Source organism: Centruroides sculpturatus, unplaced genomic scaffold (assembly GCF_000671375.1).
Source record: "Centruroides sculpturatus isolate CEXI.00-Female unplaced genomic scaffold, Cexi_2.0 scaffold818, whole genome shotgun sequence".
Lineage (NCBI taxonomy): Eukaryota > Metazoa > Arthropoda > Arachnida > Scorpiones > Buthidae > Centruroides > Centruroides sculpturatus.
Window position 1 is genome coordinate 261,164 of NW_019385001.1, and position 9,699 is coordinate 270,862.

Consider the following 9,699-nt stretch of genomic DNA (forward strand, 5'->3'; position numbering starts at 1 on the left):
AATTTTTTTTTATATTTCCAAACAATTTCTATTAAAAAAATCTGTTTAAAAAAAGACATTCTACTTTTTAAATCCCCTAAAAATAAAACTAAAAAAAATAAATAAAAATCTATATTTATATATATATTTTTTTAGAGATTTGAAAAAATGAAAAAATTGTAAATAATAAATATATTTTGTATATTTTTAGAATATTTTAAGAAAAAAAAATGGCTACAGAAATTTTTAGTTATAGAAAAAATCTTAGTTCGTAAGACAAACTGAATATAATATTTCTTATATTTTAGTAAAATGGAGAGTAAATATAAATTATATAATTCGAATGTTTGAAAAATAAACATTTTCTACAAGTTTTAAAGCAGTTTTTTTGACATTTTTAGAAGGTTTTTTCCTTCTCTCTCCTTCCATATAATCTATGAAATCGAATTTTAGTTTTAGGAGCACTTTTATGAGCAATCAGAACAACCTTTTTAAAGAAAAGGAAAATAAAATAAAATAAAATATATATAAAAAAATATTCTTTCGATCAATTCTTCATAAAAATTATTTATGTTTTTATTGTTGCAATTACAACAAAGAATAAGAAGAAAAAAAATTAAATCTTATACAACGATCGATTATGGTAACACGTCATTTTTTTTAAATTCAAAAAATTGATTTATTTTTATCTTCAGAAATAAAATATAAAGTTAAATTTAATCAGAATATTATTTAAAATTTTTATAATCGCTATTTTTTTTTTTTTATCTACTTGCAATAGAAAACATGAAGTATGACAGCTGTTTTAATTACGAGAAGAACACGTCTGATAACACAGATCAAAATGTGCTTAAAGGATATTTACTTGTCAATGGGGCTTTGTTTCTTGAATGCAATAATGAGAAAGAATGTAAGAATGGACAGATAGACCCCTTGTTGATTGGAAGGTAAAGCATCCGAGTGCTTTTATTGACAAAAATCATCCTATCAGTCTCCCTACTGTCACTCTGTAGTAGCTCACATTCACTTGTTATATAACCATATCGAGTGAAAATAAAATTATATATATAAATTAATAATACAATATCTATGAATATATAACGACATTTTCAATTTACAAAGAGAATAAGTGTGAAGAGAGCCTTTCCATACTTCGTAATGGAAATGCCAAAAATTTCGAATAAATAAAAACCATATTTATATATATAAATTAATAAGGCAATTGTTTAGATATATATCTATAAATATATAATAAAAATTCCTTTATATACTTTCTCTACGAGGAGAGTAGAAGTATGAATTTGCTTTCTTTTAAAGCCATCTCTTCGTGCGCTTTAAACACGAATAAATGCTAAAATTTCGAATTAAAACTAAAATATTTTATATTAAATTAAGAATAACAAATAGTAAATTGTTTCTTCAGCATATTTACTAAAAATATTCTCAAAATTAATATTAAAATGTATTATTTTAAACACGAACGTTAACAGGAACTATGCAAGTTAGATACAGATAATCCATTGCAAGATTTATTTTATATCAAAATATAGTTTAAATAACCGCAATAAATTATAAATTTAGATCATTTATTCAAAATTACATTCACGCATACTTTTTATGCTGCAAAATATAAGCTTATTTTTACATAAATATACTATTTAATAAAAATTGATTTCTTATATTTATACGCTTTTATTATAAGAACCATTACGTAAAATAATTTAAAAAGTGATTATTTTCTTATTTATAAACTTAATATCTTTAATATTTAAAAAAAACCCGTTGCTTTAACTGGAAATACGTAGAAGACACTAAAATATGATTATTGCACCTCAGAGAGTAGATATAAAATCGTAACTTGGGAATAGTTTTAACAACTTTATTCGAATTGCAGTAAATATCTGGGAAGAAAATACTGTTTTTATGTAAATAATTATGATTTTTAAACGATCTTTTTATACGAGTATTTAATCAAATTGAAGCTAGATTAATATGTAACTCGCAATTTCATTTAAAAAAAATTTAGCTTGTTTTTTAGAGTAAAAATTTTAATTTCAGTTATAAAATAATACAAATGTTAAATTATATATATTAAAAAAAATAGTTTAATTGAATTAAATGTAACTTAAATCTCACACAAAACCATAGAATTAAGAATATATAAGATTTTAAATTAAAGTTTTAACCTGTTCACTTAGTTTCTAATTACTTTTTGGATCAATAATGCAGTTTAATTTCATTTTTTTGTAATTTTTCGACGAATTTTTTCTTAATTTTTTACTATTTTAATCAACGTTTTTGTAAAATTGGAAAGGGTTTTAACATTATTACAAATAAAATCTTTGTATACATTCGTCTTTTAAAATTTTTTTTATAACTCGATACGATATTTATCATAATTACTATTTTTTATTCTCATTTTTTTTATATATATTTAAAACGTTTATTGCATTATTTTTTGCAATTATATATAAGTCATCGAATGATAGAATTATAGGAACTAGAGCTGATGAATGGAAGATACTTTAGATAACGATTGCATGAGTTATGACAATTCATTGCATCCTTGCATGCAACACAAGCAATTTAAAGACGTATTTTGCTAGTAATTTAACAATTTATGAATTATTTTTACTAAAAATTGCAATTATATCTTAGAATTTTTATAAGATTTTAGCAAGATTCCACTTAGACGTGAAGACTGAAGCATTGCTATAACACATAAAAATCCCTTTCTTGTGCCTAAAATGATAAATTTAAAAATATTAGACCCAAAGTTGTAGCTTCTTTAATGTATAAATTTGTCCCTTTTTGTAGTTTAAATGCTTTCAGAATAATAAATTCCCAATTAAAATGCCCATAAGATAATTAGAATTCTTATTAAATGCCTTTAAATTCTATTAGTTAACTGTATTGTTTTACTTGCTATTTGTTTATAGATTATTTCAAAAATAGTCTACATAATCCTACTTTTATATAGGATTATCTGTGTTTTATATGTTTTAAATTTCATGAATTGCGAATAAAAATATACTTAAAGTATATAATAAACATATTTTTTTATAAGTTTACATGAATTTTTTAATATAAAATTGTATTATTTACTAGTAAGAAATGCTTACAAATAAGTATCTGTAAGCATTCTTTACTAGTAAACAATAAAACTACTCAATTCTATTCAAATTGTACATAATTTATAGGCATTTTTTGAACTGTAATGCCAATAAAATCGATGTAGTTATACATGTAAAACATATTAATAAATAAGATATTAAAGTAAATCAAATTATACACAAGGTAGGCTTATAAAATGTAGGCATTCTCTATACATTTCTATAAAATTGTATGCAATTTAAAAATATTTCTAATCTTAATGTCAATAAAATCAACTAAATTCATTAAAATTAGAAGCATAAAACATGTCAATAATAGAGATATTAATTAAATTTCGAAGAAGATAACATTATAATAGATTATCAATAAAAACATTACAGAAATCATCCATAAAACGAATACAAAATTTCTAGAGAAAAGGAAAAAAATAAATAAATAAATAAAAATATCATAAAATTATTCATAAAATAAGAAGAGAAATTAACTTCTTAATTTTAGAATAATTCAAAAATTTCAAGTTATATTTTTCATTGAGAAATGACAAAAACAAATTCCATTTGATTGTCCTCCCAACAGGATAATAAGTTAGGATTATCTCTGACAATTGGTAAGTCGAGTTATTTAGAACAAAAGATCGTTACCATAGTAACAATAGCATTTAAAAAACTCCCCTTTCTCTAAAGAAAGAAAAAAAAAGAGAAAAATTATTCCAAATTAATGCATTAAAAGTTAATTTTAGAAAACCATATTGAGTCGAAATGTTCTCTCTTAATTTTATTTTATTTTAATTTAAAAAAGAAAGAAAGAAAAAAAAATTGAACAAATAATATTCGAAATTATAAAAATAAAATAAAATTTATTTAANTAATCACGATAAGAATAAACGATTCGTTTTATAACTTACTTTATTTAGAAAGATTTCGATTCGTATGAATGATGTTGTATCAATATTAGAATAATTTAAATCTTTAAATGTCATAAATGCAATTCTGATTGGTTTAATTTATCGTATGAAAATTTAAAATATTATATTGATAGATAATTTATATACATATGTAATATTTTTTGAAGGATTTCTCTATTTTTATAATGCTGCAAGCATTATAAAAAAAACAAACTATTTTTATCTCTTCTATTGTATAAAGAAAATTTTTCATATATTTAATCTTACTTTCGCTCATATTAAACGAATTTTTTTATATATACATAAAAAAAAATTCTCTTAAGCTGTTTGTCAGTTCGTTTGTTTGTATGTAGGTAATCTCAAAATCTATAAAACTAACTTGAAATTTTTAGAATGTATTCTTGTAGTCATGAGTAAACTTTATGCGAAGATTTCTTCGATTTGATGGCAATTTCTTTTCTTTTTTATTGACATAAATCATTGAGTTTTTGAGTAAAAGTGAATAGAATTTTGGTTTGTTATGGAGCTTTATCATGATATATATTAGCCTCTATGAAATATGAAGTTTCAATGGCTGTTTCAATTCTTTTGTTGATATACAATAAATTAAAAATATATGAAAAAAGTTTAAAGTTATTCAACAAATTCTACAGAATATGTATCAAGTACTGTACAATAAATTCTTTCAGTATGTCACAATGAAACAAAATATCTACCTTAATTCTTTGATATAGGCCTATATATATAAATATATAAATTCACTAAATTTATTTTGCTTTACGAGCATTTAATATACGATAAAACATTACTTTTACCTTTAACAAGGATGAAACAGAATGCTGATAGAGTTGAAGAAAACTTTCAATGAAGTACAGTCAAACATCGATACAGCAACCAGTATGGCTCCAGTATGGCTCCAACTTCTTATAGCGCTAATCAATGCTTCCTCGTAGCTATTAAATAGTAGTATAGAGTTCTACATTACAAAAGGCATCATATGAACCCAAATTGAAATTTGTTTGTAGTTGACATTACCTTAAATAATTTTTATCTTATATAATTTAGCAACATACTCGATTTTGTGACAATTTCAGAGGCGAACGAATTATAGCCTTATATCGAGACATATCTCGATATAACGCTGGTCAATTTTAGCCAATTTTATAACAAATAATAAGCTTAAAAATTCAAGAAAATGTATACTTTATATGTATTTTTACTTTTTTTTTAAGTAAGAGATAATTAATCAACTAGGATTATAAGCAGAAAACCTTTACATCATCCCATTGATTGGATATTGTCTTCAATTTCTAAAATGTTCTTTATCAAAATTTACACTTCAGTAAATCTCTTCTTTTTCTTATTCTTTAAAATATAAAGTTGCAAAATAATTCTAATTAACTTTATTAAAATAACTTTATAAATATATAAATATTTATAGTCGGAATTTATTCGCTCAATTAACATTCATTAATAATAACGTTAAGGCATTAATACGTCACACAGTAGATAAATAGTAAAGAAAGGCGATGACCAAGTTTTGAGATGACCTCATTGGCTCGTTGGACTAGGACATCTATTATTGTGTCTGCCTGTCTTTAAGCATTGTTGCTCTGTCTACTATTTGAATAAATGACAATTCAGCTTTCTTCTCATACTTCCACCCCTCTACTCTCTCTCTCTCCCTCCCCCTTCTTCCTTTACTCACTCCATTTTTATGAGTTAAATACGCCTAAATCATATTTAAAATCAACATTTTAACCATTTTCTATTGATCTTTAAACCGCATATTCGTGTTTTTTAGTGTGAAAGAACCGACGAGGGTCATCGTTGATCCTAATGTTGTATAAATACCAGGATTGATCTTACGATGTTCTATCTAAACCCTGTTATCGCTTGAATCTTTTCATAGCTTCTTTCATTGCTATATATATATATATTATATATATATAATTTAAAGAAAATAGTTAAAATAAATTGTATTAGCCTAAATACAATCGAAACTCCCAACGACGGCCACCTCTAAGTGGAGGACATTTTTTTCAGGATGTTTCTCTTAAAATTCCTACAAAATAACCTGCAAACCACGGCCATTTTTTCAGGTTTTTCTCTTTGAAATGCGTATGAAACAACCCCCAAACTAATGCGGTTTTCAGCACNCATTTTATACATACCTACATACATAAAAGAAGAATTGAGAGAAAATAATTGATCTACAATCCAACACTAAATGAGCAATTATTTATTGTGACATCATATGCTGCAATTTTTAATATTTTTAATTTATTTAATTTAAAATATATGCTCTCCATCTCAAATTAGTAGTGGCTTTCCCCTGTACATGATATTTTTCCTTTAGCAGTTGAGTAGTGCCTGTCATTTATCTCACTCCTTTCAGGGGAAAATTTTTGAATTGACTTCTGGTTTGTGTCAGAAGTTCATATATAGTTAATTGGGGCTCTCTGCCCCTAAGGTTTCCATGTCTGGTCTTGTCTTTCATCTATCTAACTCCATTCTCAAGATTAAGGAAAGACAAACGGATGACGGACAACAGTGGAACTTTATAGGTCTACAATTTTTTCAAATTGTAGTCCAATTAATTAACAATCACAATTAAAAGTACTGTATTACACATTAATATTAATTTTAATTAAATGAGGGCATTTTCTTTTTTCAAAGTATCATCATTGTCTTTTGTTATTGATTGGAAGTATCAGCACCATTTTCATTTCTTTTTTATCATAAGAAGATTTTTGTGGATAACAAAATAAAAATATTTTTAATCAAAAGTTTGTTCTAGAATGTTACATTTGTTCAGTTAAGTACTGAGCATCTTTTTTTCAGAATTTGTGTTCAAGTACCGAATTGTTCAAGTACTGAGATACTGTTGTATTTTGTTCATCATTTTATGAATGATTGCTTACCTACAGTTAAAAAAGTTTGATAACACTTATCTAAAAATGTTTAATCTTCATATTTAGTAAAGTTTATTTAATCTATAAAAAGAAAACACAGAGACAGTCTTAAGGGCTAAAGTTGAAAGTAATGANAAGCGGAATCATGATTAATTAACAAGCATCTTGAGGCATTAGGAGAGAAAGATGTGCATGATTCTTTACTTTAACTTATATACTTTCTTAGCTTTTAATTAGTTCAAATGCAATATTCTGCACATTCACACTCTTGTTTTCAGCAATTGTATGCAGATACAACAGTTCAATACGATGTCTTCCTATTCGTTGTATCCATGGTTACAAGTCTTTCATCTGGATGATTCCATCCTGTTAATTTTCAGAGAGAACGAGGAAGATATCTTGTCATTTTTCTTCAGTGTCTGCTGTTGTTGATATACTTTCCCATCTGTGGTCTTTTTTTACAATGATATAATAGTCTTGAGCTTTCTTTTTCCCCTTTTTTTAAGCTTATATTCCTTTATAAAGAAGAATTTTTATAGTTTTTTTTTTTCTATGCAGAAGCAGCATCCAAACAAAATTTGTACACTTAATTTGTAAAATTATTTAAATATATTTTATTATTTTTTCTGTAATGTGTGTGTTGTGATGGTTCATGTTTTGTGTGTGTGTTTTGATTTTCTTGAAAATGTTTTTGAGTTGTTTCATGAATTTGGGTGTTATGTTATTTTTAGTATATTGTGTCAGCCTGCCTAATTGCTGTTTAATGTCATTTATTTGTGTTTCTATTCTTTTCTGCCAGGCAGGCTTGTGATAAAATTGTGTTTTGTGTATATCTGCCTGCGATTCTATTTTCAGTCCATGGTGTGTCACTACTGTGAGTGCCCCAGCATAAACTAATGTATGAATGTCTGAGATTGTAGAAATTAAATGGATGTAGTGTTGTAGTAGGTGAGTGCTTACATAATTTAGTGTTTTTCCTACTATCTTAGATATGTTGATTTTTGGTATTTGTGGTCTTTGTGTGGGATCTGTACTTGTATATTTTGTGAGTGTTTCCTGAAATAAAAGTGAGTGTGTATTAACTAAATCTATGTCTATGTCTTCAGTGGTGGATGAAGAAGTATCCATAGTTTTACTAGTGGTAGTTGTGTGTGTGCTATTATCAGTGCTTGTTGCTGAATTATCCTGACAAGTTATGTGATCTTTATTAATATTAAGTGTTTCTGTCTGTTAATTATTTGATCAGCAACGTGTTGTTTGATAAGTTCAAGTGTTGTTTGTGGGATAAGGTTGTTGTGTATAATTGTTCTTTTTTGATCAACAATTCTTTGTTTGGTGACAATGAGGTGAGGATATTGTTGTGTGAATCTATGGTGTAGTTGTTGTCTATATGCTATCAAGTTTGTTTCAAGTTTGTAATGTTGAAGTAAGTACTGATGATAAACTCGTTTATTTCTGATGTCCATTTTGTAAACTCCGCGAGGCACACAATCTGCGGTTTTCGACAAACGATGAATGAAACAAAGGGAAAGATAATGAATAGGCAGTAATAACGTGTAACTTGACAAACAAGGTTTATTTGAGACAAAAAACACGATATAATATTAATACAAATACACGATTCAATAACTGAAACCAATAGCGTTACAATAACAATACAGCTTGATATTCCCTCTTCCTTCCTAACAAGAGGCCCTGCTTTACCCGACAATTGGTATAAATCCGATGACAAAAGTTTTCACAAAGAAATGATTGGGAAACAGAGTACCCAATCAACTTACAAACTTTCTTTCGTAACGATACAATCGTAGACAATCTTAAAAAACAGTCCTCTTCCTTCTTAGATGTGATTTCCACTTCCTTTTTCATTATTCCTTCGATGGAAACGGAATTTCTTGCAGCACCATAACTTCCTTAATCCTAGCGACGGTTGACTCTCCTCTCTGCTATGTATCGTATCTCCTTCCATCCACAGCACACTCACAAAGAGGAAAAAAGGTGTTTTTATCTCCGTTACACACGCTTTTATATCTCCCGCTAACCCACATCACACTGTCCCATGTGATCCTGTCACGGACCAATCGTAACATCAGCAAAACCAGCCATCAGAAAACAGATGGTATCGAGGAAGGAAACGGAAAAAGACCAGTACAAAAACATATGCATGACGCACATATACAGAAAACAATAAAGATAAAAAAATTATAATACATAATAGCCACGAAGTGCTACAATTTCATCCATTGGCATGGTTTTCCAGCCTTTGTGGTCTGTGGATGCATTGCCATAGAAACACCAATGCTAGGTTGGTTCCTCACTTCTGTTGAGGACATTGCAGTAGCCATATTTGGCCCAGTTCTGCTTTCACCACTGGTAGCCAAGGGAGACTGTGGATTATTTTTCGAACATGAGCTTGCCTAACCCACAAACCCAGACCTTGTTAACTCAAGCAATGTCTAAGCCAGTATCACACTTAAACCAGTTACTACTATTGTTATTAGCTCCAAAGAATGTGGGTGTGGTCACTCTTAGCTTCATTTCTCCCCATAGACCTTACTGGCATGGGTGTCCCTATCAGGAGCTTGTGCTCCAGTGAGCATTGCTCTGTGGATCAGTAAAGTTACTGGGCTTTCCCACCATAATCATATAGTGACCATAAGAAGAGAGTTATTGTTGTTGTTATTATTAAACATGAAAAGTTAGGAAATATACAAAATGGTCACTTTTACTCTTGCACACAAGTACAATATACTGTGAGATATATTCTTATTTGTGTGGGGTAGTTAA